This window comes from Prionailurus viverrinus, chromosome F2 (genome assembly GCF_022837055.1).
Source record: "Prionailurus viverrinus isolate Anna chromosome F2, UM_Priviv_1.0, whole genome shotgun sequence".
NCBI classification, from domain to species: Eukaryota; Metazoa; Chordata; class Mammalia; order Carnivora; family Felidae; genus Prionailurus; species Prionailurus viverrinus.
In genome coordinates, this window is record NC_062578.1 from 36,982,995 (window position 1) to 37,000,948 (window position 17,954).

A 17,954-nucleotide genomic window follows, 5' to 3' on the forward strand; every position below is an offset into this window, starting at 1 on the left:
TTTTATCATGAGATTTCAGGAATCCAATCATATCTTCAGGCCCCACTCCTCCTTCTAGCTTTCTTCCTATTTCCACCACATCTGCAGTTACTTCCTCCACTGAAGTGTTAGCCCTTCAAAGTCAGCCATGAGGGTTGGAATCAACTTCTTCCAAATTCCTCTCCATGTTGATATTTGGATCTCTCCCCACAAATTACAAGTGTACTTAATGGCATTTAGAATGGTGAATCCTTTCCAGAAGGTTTTCAATTGACTTTGATTAGATCCATGAAAGGAATCACTATCAATGGCAGCTATAGCCTTATGAAAAGTTTGTTTCTTATATAATAAGACTTGAAAGTTGGAGTTACTCCTTGATCCATGGGCTACAAAATAGATGTTGTGTTAGTAGGAGAAAAACAACATTAATCTCATTGCACTTCTCCATCAGAGCTCTTAGGTGGCCATATACAATGTCAATAGGCAGTAATGTTTTGAAAGAATTTTTTTTCCTCAGCAGCAGGTCTCAACAATGGAACTAAAATATTCAGCAAACCATATTGTAAATAGATATGCTGTCATCCAGGATTTGTTGTCCCATTTTTAGAGCACCAGCAGAGTTGATTTAGCATCGCTCTTGAAGGCTCTAGGATTTTTTGAATGGTAAGTGAGTACTGGCTTCAACTTAAAATCACAAGATCCATTAGCCCCTAACAACAGAGTCAGTGTGTCCTTTGAAGTTTTAAAGCCAGGCATTGACTTCTCTCTAATCCTAGATGGCATCTTCTTCCAATGTAAAGCTGTCTCATCTATATTAAGAATCTGTTGTTTAGTGCAGCCACATTCATTAGCTATTATTATTAACTAAATTTTCTCAATAACTTGCTACAGCTTCTGCATCAGCATTTGCTGTTTCACCTTGTACGTTGATGTTATGGAGATGGCGTCCTTCCTTAAACCTCATGAACCAACCTCTGCTAGCCTCATACTTCTCTTCCTCACCTCTTGCAGTCTTCAGAGAATTGAAAAGAGTTAGGGTCTTGCTCTAGATTAGGCTTTATTAAGGAAATGTTGTAGCTGGCTTGATCTTTTATGCAGACCACTAATACTTTGTTCATATCAGCAATAAGGCTGTTTTGCTTTTTTATCATTCATGTGTTCACTGGAATAGGACTTTTAATTTCTTTCAAGAACTTTTCCTTTGCATTCACCACTTTGCTATTTATCACAAAAGACCTAGCTTTTGGTTTACCCTGGCTTTTGACATGCCTTCTTCACTAAGCTTAATTTTCTCTAGCTTTTGATTTAAATTGAGAGATGTGCAACTCTTTCCTTCACTTGAAGACTTAAAGGGCACTTGTGGGATTATTAATTGTCCTAATATCATTATTGTTGTATCTCAGAATAGGGAGGCCTAAGGAGAGAAAGAGATGAAGGAATGGCTGGTCAGTGGAACACTCAGACACAACATTTATGAATTAAGTTCTCTGTCTTATGTGAGCACAGTTCATGGCTCCCCAAAACAATTAACAATGTAACATCTAAGATCCCTGATCACAGATCACCATAACAAATATAACAATAATGAAAAGTGTTGAATTATTGCAAGAAGTACCAAAATGCGACATACAGACACAAAATGAGCAAATGTTGGAAAAATAGCAGTGGTAGGCTTGCTCAGTGCAAGGTTGCCACAAACATTGAATTTATAATACATAGTATCTGAAAACACAATAAAGTGCAATACACTAAGGTATGCCTATTATGCATAACAAATCCAGCAATATGTAAAAAAAACATCATGAACAATTAAGCTTTATCCCAGGAATGCAAGTTTTAACATCTTATAATGAAGGAATATAATTTAGAATATTAAAAACAAAGTAATTAAAAATAATAAAAAGAAAAGAAAAAACCAGATGAACACCACACTTTATAAAGCACTTTTAATATTCAATAGTCATAAAAGTGGAAAATCTTAGGAAACTGAATAGAAGGAAATATTTCAGCTGATAAAAAGGACTATCTATGAAAAATAGAGCTAACATAATAATTAATGGTTACAAATAGAAAGCTTTCCCCCAAGATCAATAACAAGACCGCATTATCTACTCCCACTTTGTACTGAATTTCCTAGTCATTTCAAGAAAGAAATAAGGAGAGAGACAGAGACAGAGAAGAGAGAGAGAGAGAGAGAGAGAGAGAGAGAGAGAGAGGTAGCAAGAGGGAGAGAGGTTAGATTGAAAGAGAAAAAGTAAAATTTTCAGGGCACCTGGGTGGCTCAATTGGTTGAGCATCCAACTTTGGCTCTGGCCATGGTCTCATGGGTTTATGAGTTCAAGTCCCACATTGGGCTCACTGCTGTCAATACAGAGCCCTCTTGGAATCCTCTGTCCCTCTCTCTCTGCCCCTCCCCTTCTTGCACTCTCTCTCTCTTAAAAATAAATAAACATTTTTAAAAAAAGAAAAAGTAAAAATTCGTATTTGTCAGTCAACATTAATTACACTCATAAAATGCCTGAGGAATCTATCAAAAAGATACTGGAACTAATAATAGAACATAGCAAGGTCACAGGATAAAAGGACAATATTTAAAAAGTAATCACACTTCTATATATTAGTAATAAACAATCATTAAGTGTAATTTCAAAATACAATTTATGATAGTATCAAAACCATTAAATACTTAAGGAATAAATTTTTAAAATATAGAATGTACAAAATAGTGGTAAGAGAAATTTTACAAGACCTAAATAAATGAAAACATATATTGTACTCATCAACTGAAAGACTCAATATTATTAATATGTCCATTATCTACATTTGGATCTATATATTTGAAGTAATCTCAATACAAAAATAAATAAATAGTTCTAAATCTTATGAAACTGCATTAGACCCAAAATAGTCAAATCAAAGGGTGCCTGGGTGGCTCAGTCAGTTGAGCGTCCGACTTCAGTTCAGGTCATGATCTTGCAGTCCATGAGTTCGAGCCCCGTGTCGGGCTCTGTGATGACAGCTCAGAGCCTGGAGCCTGTTTCAGATTCTGTGTCTCCCTCTTTCTCTCTCCTCCCCCGCTCATGCTCTGTCTCTCTCTTCTCAAAAAATAAATAAACATTAAAAAAAACTTTTAATAAGAAAAATAGTCAAATCAATTTTGAGGAAAAAAAAGAAGGAAAGAAAGAAAGAGAAAGGATGTATGCTACCTAATTCAAGACTTACAATAGTAATTAAATCAGTTTGTATTGGCATAATGATGGGCATGGAGATCAATGAAACAGAACAGAGTTCAGAAAAAAGACCCACATGTATATATGTTAAATTGATTTTTAATTAAAGCTATGGAGTAAATTCAATGAAAAAGTATTTTAAATAAATGGTACTAGAACAACTGGATATTCTAACGGGGAAAGACAAAAATGCTTACCTTGCCCTCTGCCACCCACCATACACAAAAGTTTATTCAAAAGGACTCATAAACCTAGACATATAAAACTATCAAACTCCTGGAAGAAAATGTGGAAGAAAATCTTAATGACCTTGGGTTAGGCAAAGATTTCCCAAGACGCAAAAACCACAAAACTTAAGAAAAATAATTGATGAGTTGAACTACAGCAAAACAAATACATTCCTAGCTTTGAAAGATATCAAAATGAAAAGACAAACTGGAAAAAGAGAAAAGATTCATGTATTTATATATGACAAAAGACCGTATCCAGAATATAAAATAATACAGATTGGAGCAAAATTAAATGATAGAGATTAGTAAAATAATAGAAAATATTAACAATGCTAATAATTGTTTTTTAAAGTTTATTTATTTATTTGGAGAAAGAGAGAGAGAGAGAGAGAGAGTAGGGGAAGGGCAGAGAGAAACAGAGAGAATCCCAAACATGTTGCCAGTTCAGGGACCAGTGCAGGGCTTGATCTCATGAACCACAAGATCATGACCTGAGTTGAAATTAAGAGTCAGACGCTTAGCTGACTGAGCCACCCAGTTGCCCCAGGAGTTGGTTTTTCAAACATAGACAAAATTGACAAATCTTTAGCTATACTAACTGCCAAGAAAAGAGAGAGGACTCAAATAAATAAAATTGTAAGCAAAAGAAGAGATGTTACAAATGATATCAAACAAGTAAAAAAATCATGAAAAATTATATGCCATGAAGTCAGACAACCTAAAGAAATGGATAAATTCTTAGAAATATACAACCTATCAAGATTGACCCATGAAGAAATAGAAATTCTGAACAGACCAATAATAACTAAGAAGATTGAATCAGGGGGTGCATGGGTGGCTCGGTTGGTTGAGCTTCTGACTCTTGATTTCAGCTCAGGTCATGACCCCAGGGTAATGAGACCAAGCCCCATGTCAGGCTTCACACTGAGCATGGATCCTGCTTGATATTTCTCTCTCTCTCTCTCTCTCTCTCTCAATCTCTCTCTTTCTCTCTCCTTCTGTACCTCTCCCCTGATCATGTTCTCTCTCTCTCTAAAAGAAAAAAATAAAGGGGCGCCTTGGTGGCTCAGTCAGTTAAGCATCCGACTTTGGCTCAGGTCATGATCTCAAGGTTCATGGGTTCGAGACTGACATTGGGCTCTGTGCTGACAGCTCAAAGCCTGGAGTCTGCTTTAGGTTCTGTGTCTCCCTCTCTCTCTGCTCCTCCCCTGCTCACACTGTGTCTCTCTATCTCTCTCTTAAAAATAAGTAAACATTAAAGAATAAAGAAAGAAAAGAAGAAAAAAAATTTAAATCAATAATCAAAAATCTCCCAACCAAGAAAAGTCACCACCAGATAGTTTTACTACTAAATTCCACCAAACATTTAAAGAAAACATAATAACAGCTCTTCTCAAACTCTTTCAAAAATTTGAAGAGGAGGGAACATTATGAAACTCATTTTATAAGGCGAACAATTGCCCTGATACCAAAGCCAGATAGGGACACCACAAGAAAAGAAAATTATAGATCAATATCCTTGATAAATATAGATGTAAAACTTTCCAACAAAATATAAGCAAACCAAATTCAACAGCACAATGAAAGGTTCACACACCATGATCAAGTGAGATTCATGTCTGCAATGGAGGATAGATCAACATATCCAAATGAAAAAATGTGATATCCAACATCACAGAATGAAAGACAAAGATCATATAATCATCTCTATAGATGAAGAAAAAACTTTTGACAAAATTCAGCATCCATTCATTGATAAAAACATCCAACAAACTGGATATAGACAGAACATACCTCAACCCTATAAAGACTATATATGGCAAGTCCACAATTAACATTAAATTCAGTGGTGAAAGTCTGAATATTTTTCCTCTAAAATCAGGAGAAAAAAACAACAATGATGCCTACTTTCACCACTGTTATTCAACATAGTACTAAAAGTTCTAGCTAGACAAGGAGGAGAAATAAAAGGCATCCAAATTGGAAAGAAGAAACTAAAACAGTTTGTGTTTGCAAATAAGATGGTCTTATATACAAAAAACCCTAAAGACTCCATGAAAAAAAAGCTGTTAGAAATAATAAACAAGAGGCACCTGAGTGGCTCAGTTAAGCCTCTGACTTCATCTCAGGTCATAATCTCATAGTTCATGGGTTTGAGCCACATGTTTGGCTCTGTGCTGACAGAGCCTGGAAACTGCTTCAGATTCTGTGTCTCCTTCTCTCTCTGCCCCTCCCCTGCTTGTGCTCTGTCTCTCTCTGTCTCTCAAAAATAATTAAATGCTAAAAAAAATAAAGAAAGAAAGAAATAATAAACAAATTCAGTAAAGTTGTGGGATACAAAATCACCATGCAAAAATCAGTTGTTCCTATACACTAATAATAAACTATCTGAAAAATAAAAAAGAAGAGAATAATCCCATTCACAATAGCATTGAAAAGAAAAAAATGTTAGAAATAAATTTAACTAAGGAGGTGAAAGACCTTTACACTGAAAAATGGTAAGACATTGATAGAAGAAATCGAAGAGGACACAGATAAATGGGATGATATTGTGTTCGTGGGTCAAGAGAAATAACGTTGTTAAAATGTCCATATACCCAAAGCCATCTAGAGATTCAATGCAATATGTATTAAAATTCTAGTGGAATTTTTCACATAAATAGAATAAACTATACTAAAATTTGTATGGAATCACAAACAACCCAAACAGTCAAAGCAATCATGAGAAAGAAGAACAAAGATAGAGGCCTCACACTTCGTGACTTCAAAACTACACTACAAAAGTATAATAATCAACACAGTATGGCACTAGCATCAAAATAGGTATGTAGACGAATAGACCAAAATCGAGAGCCTACATGCATACATGGTCATCTAATATTTGACAAGAGAGTCAACATACTCAATGAGGGAAAAGATAAATCTTCAATAAATGATGCTGGTAAAATTGGATATTCACATGCAAAACAATGAAACTGGACCCCTATTTTACACCACTCACAAAAATTAGCTCAAAACGGATTAAAGTCTTGAATGTAATACCTGAAACCATAAAAGTCCCAGAAGAAAACATAAGGAAAAAGCTCCCTAATATTTATCCTGGCAATTTTTTTGTATGACACCAAAGCACAAGCAATAAAATAAAAAATAAACAAGTTGGACTACATCAAACTGAAAACTTCTGCACAACAAAACAATCAACAAAATTAAAAGGCATCCTACAGAATGGGAGGAAATATGTGCTAATTATATATCTAATTAAGGGTTACTATAGAGAGAAATACTTGTAAATCATCTATCTGGTAAGAGGTTAATACATACGGAACTCATACATCCAGATGGCCAACAGGTACATGAAAAGGTTTCCAACATCACTAATCATTAAGGAAATGTAAATCAAAACCACAAAAAGATATCACCTCACACTTGGGAGAATAGCTATGATAAAAAGGCTAAGAGATAAAATTGCTGGTGAGGATGTGGAGAAAAGGGAGTCCTTGCGCACTGTTGGTGGGAATGTAAATTGGCAGCCACTAGGGAAAACAGTATGGAGTTTCCTTAAAAAATTAAAAATAGAACTATCATATGATCTAGCAATTCTACTTCTAGGAATATATTTGAAGGAAATAAAATCACTATCTCAAGGAAATGTATTCAGCTCCATGCTCATTGCAGTGTTCTTTTTTTTTTTTTTTTTTTTTTACAATAGCCAAAACATAGAAACAATCTAAGTATCCATCAGTGAATGGCTTAAGGGATAAAGAAAATGTGATACGGAATATTATTCCGCCACAAGAAAGAAGAAAAATCTGCCATTTGTAACAACATAAATGAATACTGAGGGCATTATATCAAGTGAAATATGTCAGATATGAAAGAAAAATGCTATATTATCTCATGTGGAATCTCAAAAAAAGTTTAATTAAGTTTAGTTTAATTTAATTTAATTTAAAAAATAAAATAGTAACTTAACCTTGCTAAAGAGGCTCTGTCTCTTTTTCCCTCATCTCATATCTATATATGTCACCAGATTATAAAGTGATTCAAGATAAAAATATCAATTTAGGGTAGAAAATATCAATTTAGGGTAAAAAATATCAAGACAAAACAAAAGATCAGCCTGAAAAGCTCTATGAGGTAAGTATATTTATAGTACTTAAAGAGATAAAGGAGGATTAAAAATTCTAACGAGAGTTCACTATGTTAAAAAAAGTCATATTTATAAAAAAGCATATCTTATAAAGGGACAAAATATAACATAGAAATAAAAAAATAATCTTTGGAAATGAAACTTTGTATTAAATAGCAGATTAGTCATAATCTGAAGAGTAAATTAGTGAAGTAAAAGGGTATGAAAAAAAGCAAGAATGCAAAACAGAAAGACAATTTAGAAAATAGGAAAGCGTTGTTAAAATGATGTGAAATATTCATCCAAAAGGAATTCCAAAAAGAATACGAAGAATTGAAAAATGGTAAGATTGACTCCATTAATATCCCGAATTGTTTGCCACTCCCTGTATCATATTCTTTACATACGATTTTGCTGTTCCTCCCAGAAAGAGGTTGAAAATATCTTCCTACCTTTCAATTCCGAGGTAAGCCATATGGTTTGATTTAGCCAATGGGTTGTTAGCAGATATAACATGAGCAAAGACTTGAGAAGTCCTTACACTTCCTGCTTATCTCCTGAGCTCTGTGAATGCCAAGAGAACATGCATGACCGGCATCCTGGAAGATGAACGATATGACACGGAGCCAAGTTACCAGCCATCCCAACTGAAGACAACCTAGATCAGGTGGCAAAGTGCAGATCCCAAGCATGGGAGTAAACCTAGCCAAGATAAACAAAGATGCCTAGATAATCCACAGCTGATCACAAAAGCATGGGCAGCCTGACCAAATCAATCAACCTTAACCCAGATCAGATGAATCCCACAGCCCATCATTTAAATTAACGTTCATCGCTAATCAAAACACAAGTTTTGTCAATGTTTGTTATGCAACATTATTGTTACAACGGAGAATGCCTGTAAGAAGATAATCCATATTAAAAGAACGGTGAGAATTTTCCAGAACTGATGAGAATGCAGCACGTTAAAAAATGTGACATCTTGGTGAATTCAGGAATGGAAACGTTTAGTGGTCTCGATTTAGAGGAAGGATGCCCAAAGATGTCTCAAGAAATGTGAACATGGGGCGCCTGGGTGGCGCAGTCGGTTAAGCATCCGACTTCAGCCAGGTCACGATCTCACGGTCCGTGAGTTCGAGCCCCGCGTCAGGCTCTGGGCTGATGGCTCAGAGCCTGGAGCCTGTTTCTGATTCTGTGTCTCGCTCTCTCTCTGCCCCTCCCCCGTTCATGTTCTGTCTCTCTCTGTCCCAAAAATAAATAAACGTTGAAAAAAAATTAAAATAAATAAAATAAAATATATTAATATCAGCCATGCAGCTCTTTGAGGTAGGAGAATAATACCATAAAATCAAATTGTCCCAGGTCTGATATGGCAAATGATTGACAGGCACCAACATCTCTACCTTTTCACTACCTACTACTTTCCTAGGGCTGCTGTAACAAAGTCATGAACAATGGACAGCAATTTATTGTCTCACAAATCTGGAGATTAGAAGTGTGAAATCAAGCTGTAGGCAAGCCTGTGCTCCCTCTGCAGTCTGTAAAGGAGAATGAATTTTCCCTTGCCTCTTCCAAGTTCTGGTAGCTTCCCAGCAATCCTTGACTTTCCTTAGATTGCCAGCTGCAGCTCTTCAATCTCTACCTCTTTTAGCACATGGGTGTTTTCCCCCTGTGTCTCTTCTCTTCCTAGAAGGGCACCAGTCATATTGGATTAGGGTCCACCCTAAACAAATGTGACCTCATTTTGACCAGACTATATTTGAAAAGACCATACTTCCAAGTAAGTTCACATTCACAGAATGAGGCTTTGGATTTCAATGAATCTTTTTGGGTGACACAACTTAAAACATAGCAAACTCTATTTCCAAAGCTCATAAAATGCATCCATGGTTCTTACGTTGCATGTGCATTCTAATGTTCTCAAAGATCATGTGAATATTCTAAGTGTCAATTACATGTACTTGAGAGTAGCGTATGCACGCTATTAATTAGTACATTCTGGTTCTAAATTAAAATTAATGTACTGTCATTCACGATTATTAATCAATGAATATGAAATCATATTCTTTTGACTAAATTAGCTACAAGTATTCAAGATACATGAGATGAAGTATTTTTCAGAATGTGATGGAAATCTTGGGATAAGATTGCGAATAGAGGTGGACTGTAAGGCTTTACATTATTGGATTCGGAAGGATCATAATATTCTTTAAGATGCTTTTCAAAAGAAGAACTTTTTCAACTAAGAATCAACGTTTATTTTTACATTCCAACCAATTTGTGTGCGTAATAATCGAGATTATTATGAATAAGTTTTAATAAAATGTCTAGCAGAATTCCCACTGACTACATTTAATATATGTTAAATATTGCCTTTTCTGTTCTTGAAGTTAAGATCTTTTTAATCTTTGTTTTTGTTATAGAGACAGAGTTTTAAATTGAATTCTGGTGGAAATGATTCATTCCTTTTTAGTCTTGATCTCTCATGTAAACTTTTATAATTATTTATATTCAAAATACTTGGTGTTTTAAGCGCTCTGTTTTCTTTGGGAAAATAAATTTGTAGGAAGCTCAGAGTTCATATTCTCACTAATGACCACACATTTGTAGTTAATCAGAAATAAAATTGTTGAAACAGAAATAAAATTTTGAAACAGAAATGTACACAAAAACCCAGAAACTTCCTCCATTGTGTAAGATAGATGTTTGCTGTGGCAATGCCAATAGACATTCATCTGACAGGCACCAACCTCAACTATTTTAAACATACTTCCTAAAATGTTCCATGATAGTAAAGCTCCTTTCCAATGTGACATTATTAAAACATAGAGTTTAGAGAAATAAACCTCATCATTTCTTCAAAGCCAATTTCCATGAGGTAGCTATTCCAAAAATATCATCAAGAACTCTGTTCTTAGGAGTGGAAATGCAGATGAACAACACAAACAGATTGGACAAGACTGGCAGATATGGCTGCCACTCAGAGGTTTTGCTAGCTAAAGATGATTAATTAAATAAAGAATTGTCTCGGTAAGCAATATGGTAAACATTAATACCATGGGCATCTAGAGAACATTGTCATTTCTTTAAAATTAGTGTACAATAGTCAATAGTCTCTAAATGGATGACAAGTAATTAGCAGGATTTTAAGTGAACTGATCTCTATGTACCAGATGATCAGATAATTTGTTAAAGTATTACAGCATTCCAAGTAGGAAACAATAAAAATGAACGATGAGCTTAATGCTTTGTGGGTCAAGCCAGGCCAAAGAATGCTTATTGCTAATAATTTCCTAGAGCACCAGAAAGTATTGCTGAATTTGCCACTCTTGAAAGCTAGTCAGCTCTTTGTTTTTGCGCAGCATTGGTTTCCTATTAGAGGCATCAGATAAGAGTTTACATTATGTTGAATGGTTTTGTGGCTGCCTGTGTTCCAAAATTCTATGTAGTTCTCATTCACCTGAATCGTTATTCATAGATTTATTGAAAGGACAGAATAGCTTTAAGAATGTCAAAGAGGAGGGTGATATCAATCTACAAAATAGACATTTTCCCAGGCACGGTTGCATGATATATTTTAATGTGGTTTATCTAATGTTTAGTACCAAGTCTTTTAATCAATGAATACCTATTGAATGCTTGTGATGAGTCAGTTCATTATGCTTGGTGCTGCAGATAAAATACAGAGTAAAATCCAGACACAGTTCCCACCTTTAGTGAACTTAAATTCAGGTGGTGACGTCATCAAATCTCAGAAAATGTACACGTGTGCAACTCTGAGAAACGCGAAGAAAGAGAGTACATCGAGCTGAGAGCATGTTTAATAATAGGAGCTAGCTTTCTCAGAGAAGACAAGGAAAGCTTCCCTGAAGAAATGATGATTGCACAGAGATCTAAAGGATATTAACCAGGAAACTAAGAAAGGAAGAGCTCCTAGGCAGATAGAATAGAAAAGGTCAGGAGAAAGCAGTTGTGACCAATGAACCGATGTCAGGAAGACCTACCTTCCTGGGGAAGTCTTGGAGGTAAGTCAGACACATGAGGATTGGTTAGCAAATAATAATAAAGGAGGCTCAGTACCATGAACTAAGAGATTCTATTTCGTAGGTGACTCACAGATACAATCAAGGCCTCTGTGCCAAAACTGGAGGCATCCTGTACCATCTCACAGAAAGGATACAAAAAAGAATAACATGTTGCTTAGGAATTGAGAAATATTGGAAAATTAGTACATAAAGGCACAGACCTTTAAAAATAAAACAAAAATGTTTAAGTCATAAAAACAATCTAAACAGATGAATACCAGTGATGTTCTAGCTGTGGAAATTCATTATGATCTTCACAAACGTGGCAAATCCTTCCACAATTGAGATACAGTCAAACCAGGAATAAACCATTGGATGAGTGGTATTGGATCAATCCATGGAACATAATAGAAAGTTCACAAAGAGATCCTAGTGTTTATAGAATGATCATGAGTGATAAAGTCTATATACATGCTTAAAAATTCCAGATATATTATAGATTAAATTCATGTATTCATATATTAATTCAAGATTTATTGGAGACCTACTGTGGCTTTTGTAGGAAGAAGGAATACAGCGATGAAAAGATTGACTAGGTCTCTGCCTCGTGGAACTCGGGTCCAGTGTGGGACAATAATCTGAGAAACAAGGAAATCTATAAAATCAGGTGCAGAGTTACTACAATAAAATAACCAGAAGAAGCCTTTCTGAGGAGACACCATCTGAGCTGAGTCCTGAATGAAGTGCATGTGAGAGCTCTGTGAGCGACTGGAGAAAACATTTTCACTAGGAAAAAAAGGAAGTACAAAGGTCTGAGGAGGTGTAAGCCTAGCATGATTGCAGATCAAAAGACAAAAGTGGTGGCTGGAGGGAAGAGGGAGCATGATCTGGGGAAAAGTTTGAGAGGAAGACAGGGGCCCAATCATGAGGCACCTCCCAAGCAAAAGTTTGGATTTTATGCCAAACGAAAGGGGAAATCACTGGAAGGTTTTGAACTGTATTGTATATGATTTACATTTTGTAGATATAATACTGGAATGTCTATGGAGGACGGACTTCAGAGACAAGAGTGGAAAGTGGGAGGTCAGTTGGGGGGTTCCAGAAGCAACGTGATAGCCAACCAGCCAAGAAAAGAAATGGTTTCAAAAATGAAGGAGTGATCAACTCTGTCAAATGCTTCTGATGGTTGGGGGGATAAAACTCTGATGGAGTAGGTACAAGAAAGTAAGTGTAAAACAATTAAACAAATATTTTTGGAAGCAATATAAGAAAATATATCCAGACACTACAATGAAAGATTGAAATAGTTCACAATGGAAGAATAAAAAACAAAACCTTTCAAAAGCAAAAGATACCACACATTTAGTCAAAACAAAAATAGATTGCAAAAATATCTTCAATAACATTAATACGTGTAATGTAAAAAGAGTTTTCACAAGCAATGAGAAAAAGCAACCAATAGAAAAAAAAAACGGATAAACGTTTGAATTGGAAATTTATATTTGAGGTAAATCAAACATCTATGAAACAAATGAGAAGATTCTCATTCTTACTGATGGTGAAACAGCAATGAATATACAATGGTATGTTTTTGGTAGGAAACACAATTTTTGAAAATAATCTGATACTGTCTAATAGAATTTAAAATACACTTATCTTTGGCACAGTTATTCCAGATATAGGAATTTACCCCATAGGGAAAGAATGCACACACACACCAGGAAGTTCGCAGTGGTATTATTTTAAACAATCGAATGTGAATACTGATCAAGCGGGAAATAATGGGACCAACTTCAGTTCATATACCCACATAATATCCTACAAACTTTTAAAAAATGTTAGATTGATATCAAAGGACCTGGATTTCTACAATGTATTGATTGGGGAAAGCAAGATGCAAAGCAGTTTGTATAATATGATTTATATACAACACGATTGTGGTACTATCACCAAACTATTAATGATACTTCTCTCTGATGAGGTTTCTAGTGATTTTCACTTTTTTTATATTTAAGAGGAAAATTACTGAAACACATTCCAAGTATGATTTGTCACAAAAATTATAAATGCTAGTAGTAATTGACCTTAATTTCTATATTTATCTAATCGTGTATTTAGACAAAACAAGCATTGAATTTCAGATAGGTACCACTTACCATCTAACATTTATATTTAATCCTTTCTTATTTACAACATTCTCATATATGCTATTGAATTCTCACAATCTCTGACTAGCATCATTTCAGATAGAAGAAAAATTAGACTTGGGGAGGGCAAGTATTAAGTGATTTGTAGGGTCCAGATCATTTAATTTGTAAATTAATGCTTTCACATTAATTTCACATGTAAAATTAAACTTACTAGTATGGATTAGAAAGTCAAGTAAAGGCTTGTCATCTCAAGTCTTATCAAGTCTTAGACTTGAACTAAATGATTGGCAAGGCAAAAAAAAAGCCTCTTCTAGCAGATGCACAGGTAAAGTACCCCCTTGGTAAAGTGTTTTGGTTCAAAACAGTGATCTGTTTTCAGTTGGAACTCTAGTCCTCATATTGCAGTGTGGAGGAACTTTCCCCGAAAGTTCCTTGACCAATCCTTGCCTTTTACTCAGTTGTCCCTGGCAGATGAGGAATGACGTAACTGACTGGGGAGTCCTAGAAAAGAAAACAAACATATAGGTCTGAGCCACTCTGGGCTCTCTCTTGTCAGTGCTTGCTTGAAGAGAGGGAACACTCAAGTCTTAGTCTTGCAGGTAATGGTCCCTTTCTCCATGATGTCTGTCGAAGTTCGTGTAAAATACTGGAAGCCAAAGAATTAAGTCAGGTTCTCTAACCAACTCAGGAACAAAGCTGATGTTTTCTTTTTTCCTGCCCATCTTTTAATTGTATTCAAGTAAGGGGAAGGAAAAACAACAACAGAAAGTATTACAGATTGGTCCCCTTAAACTTGAGTATTTGGTTATTTGGGCCAGGAAATTTGCTAATCATATATAAGCCCTGGTATGTGAAGAATAAAGTAACATCTGTGGAGACTGGCTGTTTTTGGCCAGGATGCATGGCTTTAGGCTATGGGCTTATTGCACAAGGCCATAAAAGTTTTCAAACATAGTTGTTTGTAACACACTGTATTACATTTCATAGATGGTTTATACTTTGTGCATATTGCTTTTATCAGGTACATCTGGGAGAACACCTTCAGTCTTTGGCTTTGTGAGTATGGGCGATACAGGAATTTAATTTTGTTAGGTCAATTTGTCCAAAGGTGAGTAGCTGTTCTAAATAGGCAGGGCTCATGTTAACAGGGTCTTAAACATAGGAGTACAGATTTCAATATGTATCCTCAGCTGTGGCAAAAAAAAAAAAAAAAAAAATAGGGAAAGAAATTCTTCTAGCATTCAAGACTTTTAGTTATTAAGACACAAGAACATTTTGCTAAGTCTGCAAAGCAGGCCAGATTTTAAACTTCATAGGCAAATGATTTCTGCATATACTACATACACTAACAAGACTCTAGATTTAAATTTTAGTGGCAGCCATGAAAGGCCATGCCAAAAAGCCCATATTGCTGGATTTATATACTGAGCCTCTATCGTCATCACTCTGCCTTTTCCTGGGCCCAGAGTGTAAGAAATGGGATGAGCAAGGATACATCAATCACATTGTCATCCTGATCGTTGAGTGCCTCCTCTACAGTGCAGGCTTCTGGGGGCATCTAAACACATAGAGCCAACTCCTGAAGAAGCATCCACATACCTTTCCTTCACACGATTTGCCTCCAATCTTTCAATCTTGTTTCTCTCATGTTCTGACCAACAACCATCCCTTCATCTCTGCCCAAGACTACCGCATGCATATCTTTACATCAGACAACTTATCCCTCCACACAAAGTTATTCAATTGTTCCTTCCACAGCTCTTCGCCACGGGAAAGATTTCCCTTTACCACTGTTCTCTAGGACTAAAAAGGAGGTTTTGTTGTGACAGTAGTCTGCTTTTTCAGCTCATGTCAGAATACTGAGCAGACCTATGAAAGGGCTACACCTGAGTTTCTTCCTGCTGTAAGCTGGTCATAGGGAATGCTCATAAATAAATAGCTGTTGGCTGAAAGAGAGGCATTGACAAAAGTTAGGTGACATGTAGGACTAAGCCACTTGTTTATGCATCTGAAACTAGTTCACATGTCTGAATCACGTATTCTGGATCTAGTCAGGCCCAACTCCAAATGATAAAACATGATGGATTGCTTTTGTGCCCACCTGACCTATGACCATAGTGGATCTGCCAGATCCCAGGTCATGATAGGCAACTCATTTTCACAGTAATTTAATACCTGATGGTCTGATTCTCAGTTGCTACTGGCTCCCCACAGCATGGCAGAGATTGCTTTTCAAGTAGATCACTATTTCTCTTCTGCATAAGGCATGGCCACGGTTTATAACTGACTGTAGGACCCTCTCAACCTCTGGGCTCCTCTCAAAACATCAATCAAAGTCACTGAATAAGCGGATCAAAGAAGTATTCCTCAAAAATACAAAGAATGAAAGAAACACGTTCACCTAATTTTTTCAGCGGTAAGAAGTACAACGTGAAATAATGTCATTCTCTTCAGAGAATTGTTTTAGTATGGCCCCAGATCATTGGACCCTTAACATCTTCACTAATTTTATCCATCTTTGAATCATTGTAGGGGGTGTTCCCCATCCTCTGGCACCCATGCGTTTTACCAAGGCATCGAAGAGAGGAAAATTAGTAGAGAAATTGGAGGGTTTTTTTCAATATGGTAGCAAATTTAAACTTTTAAATAATTTCTTTATATGCTACCATTTGAACTTTCTGGATAGAGATCTTCTGGATATCCCAGCCTACACTGAGTTAGTAGTTGGGTAACCCTCTTAGCATGCCTTTTTTTTCTTCTTCACATTATCTGGAATATTTACTAAAAGCTATCTAATTCCAAAATCTCTCAAATGACCATTGCTCCCACATTTTCCCATGTGCTATACATTGCTTGAGCCAGTGCTTCTACATCTACTTGTACATTATCCCAATCCACCAAGAAGTGAGAGTTTAAGTGATGGTGCTACTGCAAATCACCCACTCACCAACAAAGGGTTTCTTGTTACCATCTGATGGACAATAGTTGCATTTCCAGGACTCTAGTCTGAGGGTGTGCTCTCTAAGGCAACTACTAATACAAACTGTCTTAATTTGGGCTACCCACCTCCAAAAAAATAGTGGGACAAAGAGCTCGGTTGCAGATAGTTTATGTAGAAATGGTCTCGTGAAGCACAAGTGAAGGCATACAGAAATGAGACAGAGAACAGAGAAAACCCAACAAATTATACATTAATGAGTGGAACCATTAATGTAAATATATGACTAGACTTCATTTTCGCTAAGGACCATCTGACAAATCATTTTGAGTTTGCTTCAGAATTTTCTCTCAACAGATGAGGAAGCTGGAATATTTATCCTCACAGTCTTTTCTCTTACCTACTAAAGTTTGACTCTTAGGACATTAAATCCCTCACTTACAGGCTGCCCTGTGCATGGGCTGCAAAAACTTTTATAGCGCTATAGAAAGCTCTCAGGCTGAGAGGCACAGGAACACAGGCCCTTAGAGTCAGCATATGTGTAAGATGGGATGGACATCAACAATGTCTACTTATCTTATGACTTGCACATTGTTTTTCTTCCAATTAAAAATAAAAGAAAATTATATTTACACATAATTTGCCCAGTTATACCCATAATTGCACTAGGCTCAGTAGGCATCTGTTTGTCCATATCTTTTCCCCAGAATTGGTATCTCCTTTTTGATACCAAATTTCCTCACATAGCTCTAAAGGCACTTCGTCATATGCCTGGCAACTACTTTTTAGCATTCCTATCACCTATAGTCTTCTACCCAATGAGACATCATGTCCAACAACTCATAATTTTACTGATATGCTCAGAACCATGTGTCTTTATTCATAGTGCTCCCTAAGTCTGGAATAAAATTGAAATCCTTATCCTCCAACATCCAATTCCATCATGAAATCTTCCTGTACACTACCCCTGTGAGAATTAATTGTTCAGCATCTTCTCGTTAAGACATAATTCAATTTGCTTGCCTCTATTGAGGAGGTAAGTTTTTAGAAAACAACTTGTTTTTAGAAAACAAAATAGTCGTTTTATTCTATTGTATATATTATGTCTGCCTCTCCACCAATTGGGTCGTTGGGTCCCTTTTTACATTTCCCCTCTCTGCGATATCTAGTGTGGTATACTGCAGATGAGAAGTACTCAACAAATCACATGTAAATATGTATTGAATGAATGAAAGGCAAATCATATTTTCAGTGGGGAAGTGAATAGAGCTGA